The sequence below is a fragment of the Engystomops pustulosus genome, chromosome 5, assembly GCF_040894005.1.
Source record: "Engystomops pustulosus chromosome 5, aEngPut4.maternal, whole genome shotgun sequence".
NCBI lineage: Eukaryota > Metazoa > Chordata > Amphibia > Anura > Leptodactylidae > Engystomops > Engystomops pustulosus.
This window is the reverse complement of record NC_092415.1, coordinates 201,778,695-201,800,485: the sequence shown is the minus strand read 5'-3', so window position 1 is coordinate 201,800,485 and position 21,791 is coordinate 201,778,695. Positions and strand designations below refer to the sequence as shown.

Below are 21,791 nucleotides of genomic sequence, written 5' to 3'. Positions count from 1 at the left end.
TGCAGAATATTTTATACTAAAGCACCGAAAAAAATCCATTGGTTGGATAATATTTATGATGGATCAATGCAATTGTGTCATTTATTTCTTTTTTACTTTTTAATCTTTTCTGCACTATTCATAAATGTGCTAACTTGGGCCATCTTGTCTGAGTGGTCATTTGAGTGAACCCGAACCTGAAAGTTCTGTTCAGGTTTGGGTAACGAATAGAGATGAGCGAACATGCTCGTCCGAGCTTGATGCTCGGTCGAGCATTAGGGTACTCGAAACTGCTCGTTGCTCGGACGAATACTTCGCCCGCTCGAGAAAATGGCAGCTCCCGCCGTTTTGCTTTTTGGCGGCCAGAAACAGAGCCAATCACAAGCCAGGAGACTCTGCACTCCACCCAGCATGACGTGGTACCCTTACACGTCGATAGCAGTGGTTGGCTGGCCAGATCAGGTGACCCTGGGATAGACTAGCCGCTGCCCGCGCTGCTCGGATCATTCTGTCTCTGGATGCCGCTAGGGAGAGAGCTGCTGCTGGTCAGGGAAAGCGTTAGGGTGTTCTATTAGCTTACTGTTAGGCAGGAGTGATTCTCAAAGAACCCAACAGCCCTTCTTAGGGCTACAATAACGTTCTACTTTTTTTATTTTAATTTGCATCTAGTACCATTTTGTGAGGAATTAGCAGGGGGACTTGCTACCGTTGTGTTTAGCTCTTAGTGGCACACATATCCATAGCAAAGACCGAAGTGGGAAAATTTAGTAGGGGTTGGATTTCAATTAGGCACTAACTCAGTGTCATCTCATCTGGCATAGTAGTGTGCTTTGATACTTGGCTAGAAAATAGCCATAGGAGAATACAAAGAGCTTACTTACGCATACAGTAGCGTTCTATATATTTGATTTCTGGTTGATCTGCTGGTGGCTGTACTTTCTGCAGTGCATGTACTTGCCAATTCTGAGCAATTTGTAGTGAGACTTGCGACCGCTGTGTTCTGCGCTTAGTGACGCACATATCCATAGCAAAGACCGAAGTGGGAAAATTTAGTAGGGGTTGGATTTCAATTAGGCACTAACTCAGTGTCATCTCATCTGACAGTAGTGTGCTTTGATACTTGGCTAGAAAATAGCCATAGCAATAGGATAGCATTGTTTGGTTTTAAAAACTCAAAAAAAAACAAAAAACACAAAAAAAAAAAAAAAACACAAAAAAAAACAAAAAAAAGTAAAAAAAAAAATAAAGTTATAACTCTCATTTTAAAAATGTTTAACCCGAGGGCTAGGGGTAGAGGACGAGGGCGGGGACGTGGGCGTCCAACTACTGCAGGGGTCAGAGGCCGTGGTCCTGGGCGGGGTGAGACACCACCTGCTGATGAGGGAGCAGGGGAACGCCGCAGAGCTACACTCCCTAGGTTCATGTCTGAAGTTACTGGGACTCGTGGTAGAGCACTGTTGAGGCCAGAACAGTGCGAACAGGTGATGTCGTGGATTGCTGACAATGCTTCGAGCAATTTGTCCACCACCAGTCAGTCTTCCACGCAGTCCACCCATGTCACCGAAATCGCCACTCCTCCAGCTCCTGCACCTCAGCCTCCTCCCCCCCAGTCTGCCCCCTCCCAGGAAAATTTGGCATTTGAACCGGCATACTCTGAGGAACTGTTTTCTGGACCCTTCCCACAGTCACAAACCACTTGTCCGGTTGCTGCTGAGCAATTTTCCGATGCCCAGGTTTTCCAACAGTCACAGTCTGTGGGTGATGATGACCTTCTTGACGTAGTGGAAGTGTGTAAAGAGGTGTCCGACGATGAGGAGACACGGTTGTCAGACAGTGGGGAAGTTGTTGTCAGGGCAGGAAGTCCGAGGGGGGAGCAGACTGAGGGATCGGAGGATGATGAGGTGACAGACCCAAGCTGGGTTGAGAGGCCGGGTGAACACAGTGCTTCTGAGACGGAGGAGAGTCCTCGACCAGAACAGGTTGGAAGAGGCAGTGGTGGGGCCAGACGGAGAGGCAGGGCCAGAGCTGGTGCATCAGCGCCAAATGTGTCAACTAGTGAAGCTCCCGTGGCGAGGGCTCCTGCGGCGAGGGCTAGATCTTCAGAAGTCTGGAGGTTCTTTAAGGAAACACCGGATGACCGACGGACTGTGGTGTGCAACATTTGCCAAACCAGGCTCAGCAGGGGTTCCACCACTACTAGCTTAACTACCACCAGTATGCGCAGGCATATGAATGCTAAACACCCCACTCAGTGGCAACAAGCCCGTTCACCTCCGGCCGTGCACACCACTGCTCCTTCCCCTGTGTCAGCTGCTAGTCAGCCCCCTGCCCAGGACCCTGCCACAAAAACCCCATCGTCGCCTCCACGATCCTCCACAGCATCCACCAGCGTTCAGCTCTCCATACCCCAGACGCTGGAGCGGAAACGCAAATATAGTGCAACCCACCCGCACGCCCAAGCCCTTAATGTGCACATCTCCAGATTGCTTAGCCTGGAGATGCTGCCCTATAGGCTAGTAGAGACCGAGGCCTTTCGCAACCTCATGGCGGCGGCCGCCCCTCGGTATTCGGTCCCCAGCCGCCACTACTTTTCCCGATGTGCCGTCCCAGCCCTGCACCAGCACGTGTCAGACAACATCATCCGTGCCCTGACCAACGCCGTTTCTGACAAGGTCCACCTGACCACGGACACGTGGACGAGTGCTGCCGGGCAGGGCCACTATATATCGCTGACGGCACATTGGGTTAACTTGGTGGAGGCTGGGACCGAGTCTGACACTGGGGCTGCTCATATACTGCCGACGCCGAGGATTGCGGGGCCTACCTCGGTCCAGGTGTTTCAGGCCTACTATGCCTCCTCCTCCTCCCACCCCTCCTCCACCTCCTCCTCCGAACTACCATCCGTGGGCACGGCGCCATCAGTCGGTAGCTCTAGGCACAGCAGCAGTGCCGTCGCTAAGCGACAGCAGGCGGTGCTCAAACTGCTGAGCCTAGGCGACAAAAGGCACACCGCCCAAGAGCTATTACAGGGCATCACGGCGCAGACTGATCTGTGGCTGGCACCGCTGAACCTCAAGCCGGGAATGGTTGTGTGTGACAACGGCCGTAACCTGGTGGCGGCTCTGCAACTCGGCAGACTGACACATGTGCCATGCCTGGCCCATGTGTTAAATCTGATAGTTCAGCGTTTCCTCAAGACATACCCCAATCTGTCTGATTTGCTCACGAAGGTGCGCCGCATCTGTGCGCATTTCAGGAAGTCCAGCCCAGATGCTGCCACTCTCAGGGCAGCGCAGCGCCGCCTCCAACTGCCCGCTCACCGACTGTTGTGCGACGTGCCCACGAGGTGGAATTCAACACTGACCATGTTATCCAGAGTTTACCAGCAGCGCAGAGCGATTGTAGACTGCCAGATGTCAACTTCCACCAGAACTGGTAGTCAGGTCAGTCAGCTTCCTCAAGTCTACAATGAGGAGTGGACGTGGATGTCTGATATCTGTCAGGTGCTGAGTAACTTTGAGGAGTCAACACAGATGGTCAGTGGCGATGCCGCCATCATCAGCCTCACCATCCCGCTGCTTGGCCTGTTGAAAAACTCTCTGGTCAGCATGAAGTCGGAAGCTTTGCGCTCGTCACAAGAGACAGGGGAAGAATATTCCCTTGTTGATAGCCAAAGCACCCTCAGGTCTGTTTCTCAGCGCATATCGGAGGAGGTGGAGGTGGAGGAGGATGAGGAGGAAGAGGAGGAGAATGTTGGTGAGACACAAGAGGGGACCATTGTTGAGTCCTTTACTGTTCAGCGTGTATGGGCAGAAGAAGAGGAGTTGGAGGAGTTGGAGGAGGAGGAAATGGACAGTCAGGCCAGTGAGGGGAGTGAATTCTTACGCGTTGGTACTCTGGCGCATATGGCAGATTTCATGCTAGGCTGCCTATCCCGTGACCCTCGCGTTCAAAGAATTTATTCCAGCACCGATTACTGGGTGTTCACTCTCCTGGACCCACGGTACAAGCAAAATCTTTCCACTCTCATCCCTGCAGAGGAAAGGAGTGTGAGAATGCATGAATACCAGCAGGCCCTGGTGCACAAGCTGAAACAGTATTTCCCTTCTGACAGCGCTAGCGGCAGAGTGCGTAGTTCTGCGGGACAAGTAGCGAGGGAGAGTAGGCGAGCAGGCAGCTTGTCCAGCACTGGCAAGGGTACGCTTTACAAGGCTTTTGCCAGCTTTATGTCACCCCAGCAAGACACTGTCACCTGTCCCCAGTCTCGGCAGAGTAGGGCTGATCTTTACAGAAAGATGGTGAGGGAGTACGTAGCTGACCATACCATCGTCCTAAATGATCACACAGCTCCCTACAACTACTGGGTTTCAAAGCTGGACATGTGGCACGAACTGGCGCTGTACGCCTTGGAGGTTCTTGCCTGCCCTGCCGCTAGCGTCTTGTCCGAGCGGGTTTTCAGTGCAGCTGGTGGCATCATCACCGATAAGCGTACACGCCTGTCGACTGACAGCGCTGACAGGCTGACGCTTATTAAAATGAATAAAGGCTGGATTTCTCAGAATTTCCAATCTCCACCAGGTGAAGGAAGCTCAACCTGAATAATTGATCCACTCCTCCTCCTCCTCATTTTCCTCCTTCTCCTCCTCTTTGTACAGTAAAGCAGAGGAAAATGGCTATTTTTTGACAGGGCCCACTGGCTCTTGCTATAGTACTTCATGCATTTAATTTTTCTGGAGGGCCACCTACCCGGTCCTCTGTTTGAAACAATTTTTGTGAGTGCCACATACAGGCACTCAATCTATTCCATTTTACTGCAGGGCCACCTACCTGCTCCTCTGGTTTGAAACATTTTTGGGACTGCCACATACAGGCACTCAATCTATTCCATTTTACTGGAGGGCCACCTACCTGCTCCTCTGGTTTGAAAAATTTTTGGGACTGCCACATACAGGCACTCAATCTATTCCATTTTACTGCAGGGCCACCTACCTGCTCCTCTGGTTTGAAACATTTTTGGGACTGCCACATACAGGCACTCAATCTATTCCATTTTACTGGAGGGCCACCTACCTGCTCCTCTGGTTTGAAAAATTTTTGGGACTGCCACATACAGGCACTCAATCTATTCCATTTTACTGCAGGGCCACCTACCTGCTCCTCTGGTTTGAAACATTTTTGGGACTGCCACATACAGGCACTCAATCTATTCCATTTTACTGCAGGGCCACCTACCTGCTCCTCTGGTTTGAAACATTTTTGGGACTGCCACATACAGGCACTCAATCTATTCCATTTTACTGCAGGGCCACCTACCTGCTCCTCTGGTTTGAAACATTTTTGGGACTGCCACATACAGGCACTCAATCTATTCCATTTTACTGCAGGGCCACCTACCTGCTCCTCTGGTTTGAAACATTTTTGGGACTGCCACATACAGGCACTCAATCTATTCCATTTTACTGCAGGGCCACCTACCTGCTCCTCTGGTTTGAAACATTTTTGGGACTGCCACATACAGGCACTCAATCTATTCCATTTTACTGCAGGGCCACCTACCTGCTCCTCTGGTTTGAAACATTTTTGGGACTGCCACATACAGGCACTCAATCTATTCCATTTTACTGCAGGGCCACCTACCTGCTCCTCTGGTTTGAAACATTTTTGGGACTGCCACATACAGGCACTCAATCTATTCCATTTTACTGCAGGGCCACCTACCTGCTCCTCTGGTTTGAAACATTTTTGGGACTGCCACATACAGGCACTCAATCTATTCCATTTTACTGCAGGGCCACCTACCTGCTCCTCTGGTTTGAAACATTTTTGGGACTGCCACATACAGGCACTCAATCTATTCCATTTTACTGCAGGGCCACCTACCTGCTCCTCTGGTTTGAAACATTTTTGGGACTGCCACATACAGGCACTCAATCTATTCCATTTTACTGGAGGGCCACCTACCTGCTCCTCTGGTTTGAAACATTTTTGGGACTGCCACATACAGGCACTCAATCTATTCCATTTTACTGCAGGGCCACCTACCTGCTCCTCTGGTTTGAAAAATGTTTGGGACTGCCACATACAGGCACTATCCAAATTAAATTGTCTCCATAGCAGCCTCCACACGTTGTCTCCATTGCTACCTCCAAAAGTCGTCCATATAGCTGCCTCCATACATCGTCCCTTTATCAAACGAGGTGTGTCAGGCAGAAATTTGGGTTGTTTTCATGGATTACACATCAAAGTTGTTAACTTTGTCGCCACCCTGCTGTGTTATCCACAAAATATACTGGCAAACTTTTACCATTTAGGGATATTATTTCAGCGCTTCTAGCGCATCTGTTTACATTCCCCTCACCCGCCATATCCTAAACTTATAAGAACGCTACTACACTTGATCTTATACAAAAGGTTCTTAGAAGTGCTGTTTGGGGAGTAGCCTAGAGACAGGGGCTTGAATTGGCGAAAGCTCGCCTGGCAGCGGAGCGCCAGCTCCATGCGCATCATGCGCTTCTTGCGCATCTGTTTACATTCCCCTCACCCGCCATATCCCAAACTTATAAGAACGCTACTACACTTAACTTGGTGCAGGCTGGGACCGAGTCTGACCCTGGGGCTGGTCATATACTGCCGACGCAGAGAATTGCGGGGCCTACCTCGGTCCAGGTCTCAAAGGCCTACTATACCTCCTCCCACCCCTCCTCCACCTCCTCCTCCTCCGAATTACCATCCGTGGGCATGGCGCCATCAGTCGGTAGCTCTAGGCACAGCAGCAGTGCCGTCGCTAAGCGACAGCAGGCGGTGCTGAAACTGCTGAGCCTAGGCGATAAAAGGCACACCGCCCAAGAGCTATTACAGGGCATTCCACATCAAAGTTGTTAACTTTGTCGCCACCCTGCTGTGTAATCCACAAAATATACTTGCAAACTTTTACCATTTAGGGATATTATTTAAGCGCTTCTTGCGCATCTGTTTACATTCCCCTCACCCGCCATATCCTAAACTTATAAGAACGCTACTACACTTGATCTTATACAAAAGGTTCTTAGAAGTGCTGTTTGGGGAGTAGCCTAGAGACAGGGGCTTGGATTGGCAAAAGCTCGCCTGGCTGCAGAGCGCCAGCTCCATCCCAAGATCCAACTAACATAGTTGCAGCACCTTTAATCTACTACTAGTTCACTGCCTCCATAATAATAATAATAATAATCTTTATTTATATAGCGCCATCATATTCCGTAGCGCTTTACAAATCATAGGAAACAAATACAAATGTATTGTAACAGAGCACAACATTTGTATGGAACAACAGGAGTGAGGTCCCTGCTCGCCAGAGCTTACGGTTTATGAAGATGATGGGGTAACACGAGGTAAAAGAATATTTAACGGTCAAGCCATTCTTCTTAGGGAATAGAACAAAATATAATAAATGGAATTGCTGTCGCTTGAACCACTCAGCCGTCATCTTATATACCAGGTCCAGGGTGAATGGGACTGCAGAGAAGTCTGGTGCCTGTTGGTTGCTGGATAACAGATGGGAGGACGACACAGGACGGGTTAGTAGAAGAGTTAAAACTTCATGCAGTTAATGAGTGTTATAGGCTTGCCTAAAGAAATGGGTTTTAAGAGCACGTTTGAAACTTTGGAGGTTAGGTATTAGTCTGATAGTCCAGGGCAGAGCATTCCATAGAATTGGTGCAGCTCTAGAGAAGTCTTGGAGACGCGAGTGGGAGGTCCGCACTAGGGTAGAGGTTAATCTAAGATCACTGGCGGATCTAAGAGCACGGGTTGGGCGATAGACTGAGATAAGAGAGGAGAGGTAGGGGGGTGCAGCATTATACAGAGCTTTATGGATGAGGGTTATTATTATTTTAAACTGTATTCGAAAGGAGACTGGCAGCCAGTGCAGCGACTGGCATGAACTGTAAGCATACATGGTCCCCTTATCAAACGAGCTGTGTCAGGCAGAATTTTGGGTTGTTTTCATGGCTTCCATGTTAACTTTGTCGCCACCCTGCTGTGTAATCCACAAAATATACTGGCAAACTTTTATCATGTACCGATATTATTTGAGCGCTTCTTGCTCACCTCCTTTGGTTCCTCTCTGACACCCATTGGTTTGAAGCCTGAGTCCAATTAGGGTATGTCGCCATGCCACTCTCTAGCCTGCTGCCGCTGCCTCTGCATGCCGTCCCCTATAGTGTCAGGGTCAATTATTGGATGTTTTAGATGCTATCTAGCCTCATTCTGTCACTCTGTCATGGCCATGCTGTTGCCCATAATTTCGGCATAATGGTGCGATTAAGCAGCCTCAGAGGCATCCATGCATGCTGCCCCTGCTGTTTCCTGTCCATTTCCGTGGTGTTTCCATCCTTTTCTGAGGTTCCCAGGTGTTTGGCCAAGCTTCCCTGTGCAGAGCCTTGGTCCCCTTGAAAAATGCTCGAGTCTCCCATTGACTTCAATGGAGTTCGTTATTCGAGACGAGCACTCGAGCATCGGGAAAAGTTCGTCTCGAATAACGAGTACCCGAGCATTTTAGTGTTCGCTCATCTCTAGTAACGAACCTAAAAGCTAACCCCTACCGGTAACACCAGTGTTTAGTGTTGACACCGATCATGGGTACTACCCTTTAAATGCCAACGGCAAAGCTGGAGGATCAATGGTCCTAGAGTACATGGCCGCATGGGGGGCAAGCCCAAATGCTGATCCCAAACTTCTGTCTGAAGTCTAGGTTCAAGTTTGTAGACCCGAAACTTGCGATTCAGGTCTACTCATCACTAGTCAGCACCCGGGGGCAATTTTTAAACTGGGAATCCTTAGGCCCAGCCAAATTGAACCTCTAAGATTCAGACCCTCCTGTATATTGGGTTGTCTTCTTCTGGACCTCTGGGGCTATTGTTAACTTACAACCTGTGTCCACCAGAAGTCCAGGTTCAGGTTTGTAGACCTGAACCTGCATTGTTCGGAATGGACTCGAAACTTGCGATTCAGGTTTACTGATCACTAGTCAGCACCCGGGGGCCATTTTTAAACTGGGAATCCTTAGGCCCAGCCAAAATGAACCTCTAACACTCAGATCCTCCTGTATATTGGGTTGTCTTCTTCTGGACCTCTGGGGCTATTGTTGACTTACAACCTGTGTCCACCAGAAGTCCAGGTTCAGGTTTGTAGACCTGAACCTGCATTGTTCGGAATGGACTCGAAACTTGCGATTCAGGTTTACTGATCACTAGTCAGCACCCGGGGGCCATTTTTAAACTGGGAATCCTTAGGCCCAGCCAAAATGAACCTCTAAGATTCAGACCCTCCTGTATATTGGGTTGTCTTCTTCTGGACCTCTGGGGATATTGTTGACTTACAACTTTTGTCCACCAGAGGATCCTCTGGTCCACTTCAACACTAATAGGTGGATCAACTTGCATGAAGTATAATTACTCCACCCAAAGTTGATTTTCCACACAAAGAGCTAAAAAATAAGAGCTAACGAAGGACCCTCTTGTCTAACGAGATCAGAAAGTTGGATAGTTCACTGCAGTCGTCCTCGGAAATCAGAGAAAAAAAGTTAAAACATCTTCAAATACGAAGCGCACGGTCAACATTACAGATTTTAATGGGACTAAAGAATTGCTTTGCTTGGTAAGGAGAAACTGTAACGGACCTGGAGGAGACCCAGAGGCCGAGGTCGCTGCTCCGCTCATTATACACCATGAAGCATCCATGGAACAGGATATATATATAGTCTCCTATGAGTATTTGTGCGGTTTTTTTTATATAATACTATTGTAGCTCTAATCTTAAGGTGATCTTTGGGGGCAGTGCTTTCTTTCTCTTCAGGGTTCGCAGGTGTTAAAAAATAAAGTTTTTCCAAAAAGTTTAAAATGTATATTTTTATTCAATTTTCCATTAAAACAAATGCCCCTTTAATTATAAGGATGTGTTTACGTTTGCACCAGTTTTGTTTTAAAATTAAAATGAAGCAGTTATGCCCGTACAGTAATTTTAATTGAAAATATTCTACAGTTACAATCTGTTGCCATGGCAACAGACGACAATTCATACAAACTTTGTGTAGTCAGATCTTGAAGCTTTATGAAATAATGTGAGAAAAATTTTGGGGGTTTGGCAAACGGCCTCCTGACTCCCAACCCACAACGGCCCTAGCCCATTCCCCGTCCAGGTTTACCTAGATGGTAAATTTTTTGGGACCAAAAGATGCTTTCTTTCTTTAAAGTTTTATCCACTGGGGTCAATAACTACATACATTCAGTTGATAGTTGTCTTATATGCATATGGTAGGTGGGGAGTTTTACTCTCTGTTTCCTGTGCTACTGTCTGTTATCATGGATAATAAGGGGCAAAGTACTTTGACTGCAGGATCAGACTACACAGTTTGTCCGTAGTCTGTAACCATGGATACCCAGAGGCAGATAGAAGCTGTAAACACAAGGTTATTTAAGATTTTTATTTCAGGCCATATGCAAATGTTTTTTTTTAATTACTTTAATTGCTTTTGTTGCATCTTTTTTTCAGTGGAATGTCGGACCCCGCCCTACTCCCCGCCCACTCCCGACACACCCAAAGTGACATGCGGATCGGGGAAACAGGAAAACAGGTGGGAAGGGGGAAATTCATGTTTGGAGAAGGCATAATGAATCTCCCTCAACTTTTTTATATAGTGGGATACAACAATGGATACATAGATTGTAAGCTCTTGTGAGTAGGACACTTATGACTATTGTTTCTTGAGCTTGTTTTTGCTGTGATTGTCTCTAAAGTCTATATGGCTACAGCATTATACCCCTGTATAGGCTGGGATATTCCAGTTTAAACCAGTTTATTTCCAATGAAAATGTAGATCTCGTAGGGCCCCTCCTATCATGTATTATGTGTCATACTGGTGTCACATTCAGATCTGGGGCCGGTATACGACGAGAACTTCTAACATTATTTCCTATGTTTTTGAGAACTCTTTGCTTTTCATGTAGCCAGTAGTGTAGATTTGTGCCGTTTTAGTCATGCAGAGCAGAAGAAGAGTGAAGAAATCCGGTGAAACCTTTTTGAGGATAACTGAGTATATTTGATGAGTGAGTTTTTAGAATACTGGTTCTCTTTGTCAGACATGATGTTATGCATGAAAGAGAAAATTCACAGCAATTTTATACACACCCGGCAGTGATCATAAAGGGCAGTAAAACATATTAAAACAACAGAATGATATATACGCAGACATCTTATTTACAACAGGATGGTAATAAATAAACTAAAAAACCTGTGAGGCGAGACAAGAGAGCTCTGGATCTTATCTGCTTGCGGTCTACAGGGCAGAGATAGGAGGTCACGGAGTCGGCATGGATATTGAGACCCTTTGTAAGGTGTGTATTCTCTGGAGAAATGTGTGGCCACTGGAAGATGATGAAGTCTCTGTCCCATTTCCCTCACATAGAGGCCTGTGGTTGGAAACTGTTGACATATAATAAGGTCGACCACATTGGAAGACCTGCTGGAGAACACCCCTTTGATCTTATGTACCTGCTTTGATTGGTCACCCGTGTGAATGTGCCAACATGTTTGGCACCTGTTGTGCTTGCAATGAGAGACCCCATTTTTTGATGGGGTCTCATGGGCTCCCGATAACAAGTTGTTTCAGGTTTGGTGGTTGCCGGAAGGAAAAGAGAGAAGGGGCTGGGAATATTTCTTTTAGTCTTCGGGTGGAGTTCCCTGCCAATATGACGTAGGATCTCCAGTTGTGGTCTGTAGGAGAGTTCATCGCTGCTTGAACTCGCACAGATCTGACAAAACAGCCGGAAAGAGAAGATTTGGGGGATTCCTGTTTAAATGGAAAATTTTAAAACACAGAGGGAGATGAAAAAATGGAAGTATAAATATGGGCAGAGAATAAATACCTTGCAAAGTGGTCTTTGCCAGATCCATGACCCCAGACCCCTGACCTGCCACAAGCAGATAAGAGCCAGAGCTCTCTTTTTACACCTCACAGATTTTTTAGTCTGTTTATTACCATCCTGTTGTAAATAAGATGTCTGTGTATATATCATTCTGTTTTAAAGCTTTTTTTTAAATGTCCTTTGATGATGACTCTGGGGTGTATATAATATACTGTGTAACATCATGTCTGACAATGAGAACTAGTATCCTCGAAGGGTCACCATCAAATATACTCACTTATGTACTCAAAATGTATCGCCGAATTTCTTCTCTTCTTCTGCTTTTCAGGTAGTCAGTCAGTTATAAATAAATGTGATATCAATTCCCTACATGACCCAGTACAAATATCCTAAGGCAGGAGAGATCCTGTACAGATATGTCACAGATATTTTGTTGCAGACGATGGAATAAGAGTGACGCGTCGTGTAGCCGGGGGGACGAGTGACATGTTCATCTCCTATCACTTTCCATTTCGTGTCTCTGACTGATGAAGATGATATTAATCTTAGGAAACTTAATTAAGTAGTTCCAGTACTCAGGGGAGGAATCTAGCGATGTCATGGAGCGCAGTGTGGTGTATAAGTCACAGGAGCAGTGTGTGGATTCCTGGGATGTCCAGACACTCAGGTTTTAGAAAAGCATAGTTGTATCTGTAAAATATAAGGTGTGGGTGAGATAATAGCTTGACCCCAATCACTTTAATAGAGCTAAGCTGAAATACGGGATGTGGCCTATGGACAGATGATTCGGTAATCAGGGGAGGAATATAGCAATATTATGGAGGGCAGTGTGGTGTATTAGTCACAGGAGCAGTGTGTGGATTCCTGTGATGTCTAGACTCTCAGTTTTAAGAAAAGCATAGTTGTATCTTTAAAATTTTTGGCGTATGTGCAGGTGATTCGGTAATCAGGGGAGGAATATAGCAATATTATGGAGCGCAGTGTGGTGTATAAGTCATAGGAGCAGTGTGTGGATTCCTGTGATGTCTAGACTCTCAGTTTTAAGAAAAGTATAGTTGTATCTTTAACACTTATAGCCTATGGACAGGTGAATCAGTTATCAGGGGAGGAATATATACTAATATCATGGAGCGCAGTGTGGTGTATAAGTCACAGGAGCAGTGTGTGGATTTCTGTGATGTCTAGACTCTCAGTTTTAAGAAAAGCATAGTTGTATCTTTAAAATGTATGGCCTATGGACAGGTGATTCGGTAATCTAGGGAGGAATATAGCAATATCATGGAGCGCAGTGTGGTGTATAAGTCACAGGAGCAATGTGTGGACTCCTGTGATATCTGGACCTCTCATGTTTAAGAAGAACATGGCTGCTTCTTTAAAAAATAAGTTGTGTATGTGAAATGGTAACTCAATCCCACAGCTAAACTGCAATACCAGATGCAACCTATGGATCGGTGTGGAGTAAGCGGCCATGCTTTGGGGCAAGGAGTCAGCTTGGATGGAATTAACGAGCGGCGAATCAGCTTGTCAACGAGAGCTGCGTGGGCGGTGACCAATGAGCAGGGGCGGTGCTCAGCCCAGGAGGTTCTATTTGGGATCTTGGTGCCACAACCGGTAGCTGTCTTGTAAGTAAAGTTATGAGTGGATTGTGAATGCTACTTTTTTATGCCAGGGTATTGGAGCCAGATGACAAACTCAGCTCTGCTGCATCCTGTAAAGTTACTCCTAAATATACATACATATTAAAATCGGCATCAATTCCTACATTGTACTGAACTGTATACAGCATTACGTAGTGAGGAGATGAACGCCATGCAACGCAATCAGCTCTGCTACATCTAAATATCTCTGTATTACAGGACCCGGCACCTCTGGAGTCATCTCCTGTCTCTCTTCTCTGCGGCTTCCAGTCTCATCTCCCGGGTTATTTGATATAAAACAAACTGATCCTCTCTTAATAATACACGGGGGACTACAGACAAATCTCCTCGGAGGCCGCTCAGCCCCCGCTGCTTCGCACTGGGATTTAAATAAGATCTTTTATCTTTGCCGCTTATCTCCAGTCTTCTTTTTCAGTAGCGCGACGTAGAGAAATGGCGCACATGTCTTACAGCGATATTACAGGGAGCCCCGACCTCAAGACGTCGCCTTCTGCACAGTCCTGGTGTATAAGAGGAGCCAACGATATCAGTCACACACATGGGTGTCCCCTAAATGTTCCGGAAGGGGGTCTAAGGGATATCCGGTCATATTTAGGATAGTTTGGAGTGTCTTGAGTATCCTTTATTGACAAAACTCCCCATTATTGACCCTATATGGTGCAAAAATAATCGAGTCATATAGAGCCCATATAATAGGCCGCTCATATACCGTATATTTCATCCATCATACAGTCATGTAGGGTCCATACAATAGCTATAAGCTTCATTCGCACGTGTCGGATCAAGGGGTATAATGTCCACGCCACTGGTGCTAAAAAATGATGTGCCCATATAGGATGAGGAATATGAATAGGAATATTTGATTTAGGAATAGCTGACCCCCCCAAAAAAATTTTACAAAATAAATGACCTATAATACAAGAGAAGATACAGAATGTCTGAGAATGTCCTGCTCGGTGTGTCTGAGACTGTATGCTGCGAGAGGGGAGGAGGGAGCTGCAGAAGAAGACAACACAGTAACACTCTGATATTAGAGGTAAGAGACACTGTGCAAGCACGGAGAGAGATAATATACAGAAGAGACAAAGCAGAAGATCGCCGAGTGCCCAAACCAGACCAAAGTCTGCAGTGCCGGCTAAAAATACAGGTGACATACAGTATTTTTCAGACTATAAGGTGCACCGGAGTATAAGGCGCACCATCAATAAATGCCTGCTAAAATGTCTAGGTTCATATATAAGGTGCACTGGACTATAAGGCGCACCGGATTATAAGGATGAATGACCAGCAGGTGGATGACCTGTGCACAGTTCAGGGCAGCTGTTGTCTGTAAGTATGGTTCATATATAAGGCGCACTGGATTATAAGGCGCACCTGATTATAAGGATGAATGACCAGCAGGTGGCAGACCTGTGCACAGTACAAGGCAGCTGTTGTCTGTAAGTGTGGTTCATATATAAGGCGCACTGGATTATAAGGCGCACCTGATTATAAGGATGAATGACCAGCAGGTGGCAGACCTGTGCACAGTTCAAGGCAGCTGTTGTCTGTAAGTAAGGTTTGTATATAAGGCGTCGTTGTGATACATGTTTGGTCTGTTTTTCTTTGTCTCTGATTTGCGTTTTTTTCGGTGCATGTATAGAACTAACCATGGGGTCCGTTGTATTTCGTTTTGCACGTCAAAAGTCAAAACAAAGAAGACATCTGTCTTAGAAAGATACATATGGGAACACTGCGACAGACACAGACATCTTAAGACCCTGGCATAGTCACAAAAATGCACCTAAAATGTCCCAAAAACTCAAGAAAAAACTGCAAAACTGATCAAACTATAGATACATTTCCCCCCATAGAATAGGAAAAATAAAACAAGCAGCGCCGTTCTCTGTGTAGTGGTTAGACTTGGTTACTGCAGATCCTGTGCCATTTTTTTTTAAACATTCATTTGAATGTTAGTTTTGCTGCAGTGACTTAGTTCGGCCACTACACAGCAAACGGCGCTGTCTGCCTCATCTGATCTGTGTTGATAAAGCTGGATGTGGAACCCTTATAAATCTGATATAAAGGTTCCATTTTGTAAATATGTAATCAATATTTTTAGCCTGGAAAATCCCTTTTTTGTTATCCATGGCCTCCTTCCTTCTAAAAATCTACTTTTAAAATAATTCTAGAAGGGAATTTGGGGGTCGATACTGGAATCCTTGCATGCTGTACCTTCATAGGCTGTTACACTGTCTCACCTGCTCTCTCAAGACTTACCCCCTCCCTTTGCCGGATGTAATCTCACACAACGGTAAGTGCTTCAGCACAGTGTAACAGCCCGTGAAGCTACATCATTATAAAAGTTGATTTTAGAAGGAAGGAGGCCATGGATAACATATATAAGAATATCCCGGCACAGTCCAGGCGCCTGGATCTATGAGTAATGTCCCTGGTTTATCATAATGGATTTTGATGGAAAATTCCTTTAAATCAGTTCTGGCTCCACCACTTCTATATCACATTGAGATCCTTCTAATGTCTAAATATTTGCTTTTCGGAGAGCTACTTAGTGGATTGGAGGCGTCGTAGACAGTGGGTTTAGTTTCCTGGCCGTGGCCGCCCCCACACCCACTAGTCGCCCCCATATGACTACTTCTAGGTACATAAAGAAGAAGAAGAAGTGGAATGTTCCGTTTTTAGACAAATCTTCCTGGTGGTTATTAGCATGAAAAATGATTACTTTGGAAAACATGAGGTCTCCACCAGATGTTTTGTTAGTGATGGGTAATAGGCCTTGTACAACCCCAAATGTTTTCCCGCTTTGCCTCATAGCTGCCTGATGGGCCGGAAAACGTTTAGTGGAAAACCCCAACACAGCTGTTACATATCTGCTCCGAGAAACCCAACTTCCCAGCAAAAATCATAAATCGTCCGCGGCTGGAGGAAGCGCTCACACCTCCGCCTTAAATCTCAACGAGGACGTGATTAATTGCAGCGTTCCGATCAGGATCAGGATCCGGCAACTTCACAAACTAACAATCTGCACGTTGTTTCTCCATGAGTTCGCTTTACGGATAAATGAAGAGTTTTATTTTCTGATATTTTGTATAATTAACTTGTCTCAAAAATATTTACCATCAGGATGTAACGTAAGACATGGAAATATCTATCTCATATCTATTTATCTATCTATCTATCTCATATCTATCTATCTATCTCCTATCTATCTATCTCATCTATCTATCTCATCTATCTATCTCATATCTATCTATCTCATATCTATCTATCTATCTATCTATCTATCTCATATCTATCTATCTCATCTATCTATCTCATATCTATCTATCTCATATCTATCTATCTATCTATCTATCTCATATCTATCTATCTCATATCTATCTATCTCATATCTATCTATCTATCTATCTCATATCTATCTATCTCATATAGAGAGCACATTACTGGGGGGCAGAGTGCACATTACTGGGGGGGCAGAGTGAATGTTACTGGGGGGCAGAGGGCACATTACTGGGGGGCAGAGGGCACATTACTAGGGGGGCAGAGTGAACATTACTAGGGGGGCAGGGGGCACATTACTGGGGGCAAAGGGCACATTACTGGGGCAGAGGTCACATTACTGGGGGTCAGAGGGGACATTACTAGGGGGGGCAGAAGGTATATTACTCTGGGAAGCAGAGGGCACATCCTGGGGGGCAGAGGGCACATTACTGGGGGGGCCATAGGCCACATTACTAGGGGGGCAGAGGGCACATTACTGGGGGGCAGAGGGCATATTACTGGGGGTCAGAGGGCACATTACTAGGGGGGGCAGAGGGCATATTACTGGGGGAGGCAGAGGGCACATTACTGGGGGGCAGAGGGCATATTACTGGGGGGGGCATATTACTGGGGGGGCATAGGGCACATTACTAGGGGGGCGGAGGGCACATTACTAGGGGGGCAGAAGGCACATTACTGGGGGGGCCAGAGGGCACATTAATGAGGTAAAAGAGAACTTTTGTGATCTCACCAATTGGCTGCAATAAAGACAAATGTAGCGTGGTGTGGATACAGTGACAGCTGGTTATATAATAATGTATATCTTACAGCCGCAGCATCATCACATTTCACTAATCAGTCATTAAGGCCAAAAATATTCCAGTCATGAATTTCTCGCTCCGGATTGATAGGAGCAGCGAAGCTTTTTTACGTTTTAGCTCCAAAAATGTCTGTTTTTTGCTGTTACTTTATATGAACACCTGCCAATAATTATCCCCAGGAATTCGGCTCCTTCCCTCCGCCATCTGCAGCTTATGGCTATTAATATACCGGAGCACAGTCACTTACCTTACACACGTATCTACAGTCTATGTGCAACTCTCTTTCCTATGTGCAACAAATATTTTGGAGTCACAACAAATACAATTAAAAAAACCTCTCAAATATCCGAATTCTGAAAGGGGTTGTCCAGAGGCTGAACAACATGGCCAAAAACAGCGCCACACCTGAGCATGGTCAGTGCTGGTACTGCAGCTTGGCTGTAGTCTGATGATTGGCTGTAATACCGCGCACAACCCATAGTCAGGAGGGGAGTTGCTTCGGCAGCCATGTTTTCAACCTTTGGACAATCCCTTTAATTTCTCATGAAATTAAAAAATGGAAAGAAGTTATCTTCTACCTTCATCACCAATGTCATCATAGGGTGAATGTGATTATTTGGGTATGTGCCAAACTTTACAGGTTCCTTGAACCCAGACCCAGACTTCAGCTTAAAGCAGCGATCATGGGTGGTAAAGGAAATCTCCCATCACAATCCATCCTGATAAACCAGGGACATTACTCATAGATCCAGGCATCGGGACTGTGGTATCTTCTTATATTTGTTATCCATGGCCTCCTTCCTTCTAAAATCAATCTAAAATAATCAAAATTATGCTAATGAGCCAAAGGGCTCCTCGGGGTGTAACCAGAGCCAATCCAAGCTGTAGCTTCACAGGCTGTTATACTGTTCAAGAGCAATTCCCCTTCCCACTGTATGAGTCCGGAGAGAGTAAGTGGGAGACAGTGTAACAGCCATGTCATTAGGGAGCGACAATGCTCTGGAAAATGGCAGCGCTAAAGGGTAACACCCATGATCAGTGCCAGCACACAGCGCAGGTGATACCATTTATAGAACTGGAAAAAAAACAATGAATAAGGATTTAGGCAGAATGAAACTATATAAGATGAACTCGCTTCATAATCTATTACACCTTTGTCTCCCACCTTACGGATCGGATACATAAAAGCTGCTGAGGTTTTGTTTCTTGCCTCAACATTCACCTAATTAACATTGAAATAAATTCTGGTGAAACAAAGGTTGCAGGAGGGCGGAGGTGTCACTGCAGGACTGGATTTTTAAAACATTAATCTGATATAACAAGAGGCTTTAATAAACTGCTTGTTTTCATGATAGATAGATAGATAGATAGATAGATAGATAGATAGATAGATAGATAGATAGATAGATAGATAGGAGATAGATAGGTAGGAGATAGATAGATAGATAGATAGATAGATATGAGATAGATAGATAGATAGATAGATAGATAGATAGATAGATAGTTAGATAGATAGGAGATAGATAGATAGATAGATAGATAGATAGATAGATATGAGATATATAAATAGATATAGATAGATATGAGATAGATAGATAGATAGATAGATAGATAGATAGATAGATAGCTAGATAGATAGATAGATAGATAGATAGATAGATAGATAGTTAGATAGATAGATAGATAGGAGATAGATAGATAGGAGATAGATAGATAGATAGATAGATAGATATGAGATATATAAATAGATATAGATAGATATGAGATAGATAGATAGATAGATAGATAGATATGAGGCAGATAGATAGATAGATAGATATGAGATAGATAGATATGAGATAGATAGATAGATAGATAGGAGATAGATAGATAGATAGATAGATAGATAGATAGATAGATAGATATGAGATAGATAGATAGATAGATAGATAGATAGATATGAGATAGATAGATATGAGATAGATAGATAGATAGATAGCTAGATAGATAGATAGATAGATAGTTAGATAGATAGATAGGAGATAGATAGGAGATAGATAGATAGATAGATAGATATGAGATATATAAATAGATATAGATAGATATGAGATAGATAGATAGATAGATAGATAGATATGAGGCAGATAGATAGATAGATAGATAGATAGATAGATAGATATGAGATAGATAGCTAGCTAGATAGATAGATAGATATGAGATAGATAGATATGAGATAGATAGATATGAGATAGATAGATATGAGATAGATAGATAGATAGATAGATAGATAGATAGATAGATAGATTGATAGGAGATATATAGATGATAGATGATAGATGATTGATAGATAGATAGATATGAGATAGATAGATATGAGATAGATAGATATGAGACAGATAGATAGATAGATAGATAGATAGATAGATAGATATGAGATAGATAGATATGAGATAGATAGATAGATATGAGATAGATAGATAGATAGATAGATAGATAGATAGATATGAGATAGATAGATATGAGATAGATAGATAGATAGATAGATATGAGATAGATAGATATGAGATAGATATGAGATAGATAGATAGATAGATAGATAGATAGATAGATAGATATGAGATAGATATGAGATAGATAGATAGATAGATAGATATGAGATAGATATGAGATAGATAGATATGAGTTAGATAGATAGATAGATAGATAGATAGATATGAGATAGATAGATAGATAGATAGATAGATAGATAGATATGAGATAGATATGAGATACATAGATATGAGATAGATAGATAGATAGATAGATAGATATGAGATAGATAGATAGATAGATAGATAGATAGATAGATAGATAGATAGGAGATAGATAGATAGATAGATAGATAGATAGATAGATATGAGAGAGATAGATAGATATGAGATAGATAGATAGATATGAGATAGATAGATATGAGTTAGATATGAGATACATAGATATGAGATAGATAGATAGATATGAGATAGATAGATAGATAGATATGAGATAGATAGATAGATAGATAGATAGATAGATAGATATGAGATAGATAGATAGATAGATAGATAGATAGATATGAGATAGATAGATAGATATGAGATAGATAGATAGATAGATAGATAGATAGATAGATATGAGATAGATAGATAGATAGATAGGTACCACACCCTTATCCTCCTCTTCAATAAGTGTTTTGCTCTCATTCAGTCCGGTGCTGGTTTTAGTTTTGCTTGACCTGCTTAGTTAGAGTTGCTTCTCTTTCTGTACTTTTGTATTTCTGGTTTTCCAATTTTTGGCTATTAATCTGAGACTATTCCTTTGTAACTGTGATTTTTGTGCCTTATATTCCATCTCGGTTGTGACCAGGACCATTGACCTTGCTTTTGTATTCTTTGTTTGTCCTATTTCATGTTCCCACTTTGGCATAGGCAGGGACTGTCTTCCAGTTGTCCCGTATCACCTAGGATATGCAGAGGCAAGCAGGCAGGTGACAGTTTGGGGGCTCAGTTTCGTGCTTAGTTTCCTGTCTGTCCTCCCTGAGTCCAGACTCATTATTACAGATAGATAGATGACATAGAGAATAGATAGAAACCTAACAAGAAGTCAAATATGGCGATGGCGATGTGGCTATGATTCGGATTTTTGGGAATTTCCTTTCCCTGTTCTGACTTAAGAACAAGTTTCAGGGATTATATAGATGCTTCAAAGAAGCTGTTGAGTTTAGAAAACCCATTTTCATAAACCCAATTAGAAAATTCACTTCACGTCCCCAGAGAATTTACATAGTGCGTCCCTCTTTATAGCGGACCAATCCTGACCTGTGTTATACAGATATTCTGATGTGTATGGACACCGTGTAGTACTCTCTGCCTCCAGTGGTGGTGCTATAGTGAAACTGAACACTTACACTCAGGATCACAAACCTTCTAATTGCCAAGAACCCTTCTTACAAGTAGCGATTGTCCAAATTGGACACCCCCTTCAAGGATAAGTTATGGTCCGCATGTTGCCTATCGCTAAGGAGCAACCGGCAGAATAATAAGTGGTACACAGTCGTTCTCGACAAGGTTGAGCCCACGCTTTCATCTGCTCCTGCCGGTTGCGATGTGCTCGGTGGGTAGACCCAGGGCTCCTTTCTTTTAATCAAGGTTTCTAGAACTTGTAAGCTTGTGTCAGCA

General features: G+C 44.2%; 1 protein-coding gene across 1 annotated transcript in view; it reads right to left on the bottom strand.

The window, feature by feature from the left end:
* NXPH1 (neurexophilin 1) overlaps positions 1–21,791 on the bottom strand; it is a 269,503-nt gene that overhangs the window by 32,644 nt on the left and 215,068 nt on the right. The gene's annotated exons all lie outside the window — the stretch shown is intronic.